Below are 214 nucleotides of genomic sequence, written 5' to 3'. Positions count from 1 at the left end.
CCCCCCCCCTGCCCAAAATCCCCGAGGAGCTTCCCAGCAAACCGGCACCAGCCTGCTGGTGGGGAGGAGGGGGGAAGGGGCGTGGGTGGTCACCAGTCCCTCCCCGGCCCCCGTGGTTGCTGGGAACAGCTGACGGTGGCAGGGGACAGCTGTCCTGTCCCACCAGGCACCAGGCCCAGAAGAGGGTCACACGAGCGGCCAAGCGGATCCCCAG

Source organism: Apaloderma vittatum, unplaced genomic scaffold (assembly GCF_000703405.1).
Source record: "Apaloderma vittatum isolate BGI_N311 unplaced genomic scaffold, ASM70340v1 scaffold25094, whole genome shotgun sequence".
NCBI lineage: Eukaryota > Metazoa > Chordata > Aves > Trogoniformes > Trogonidae > Apaloderma > Apaloderma vittatum.
The sequence above is the reverse complement of the archived record's forward strand: the minus strand, read 5'-3'. Positions refer to the sequence as shown.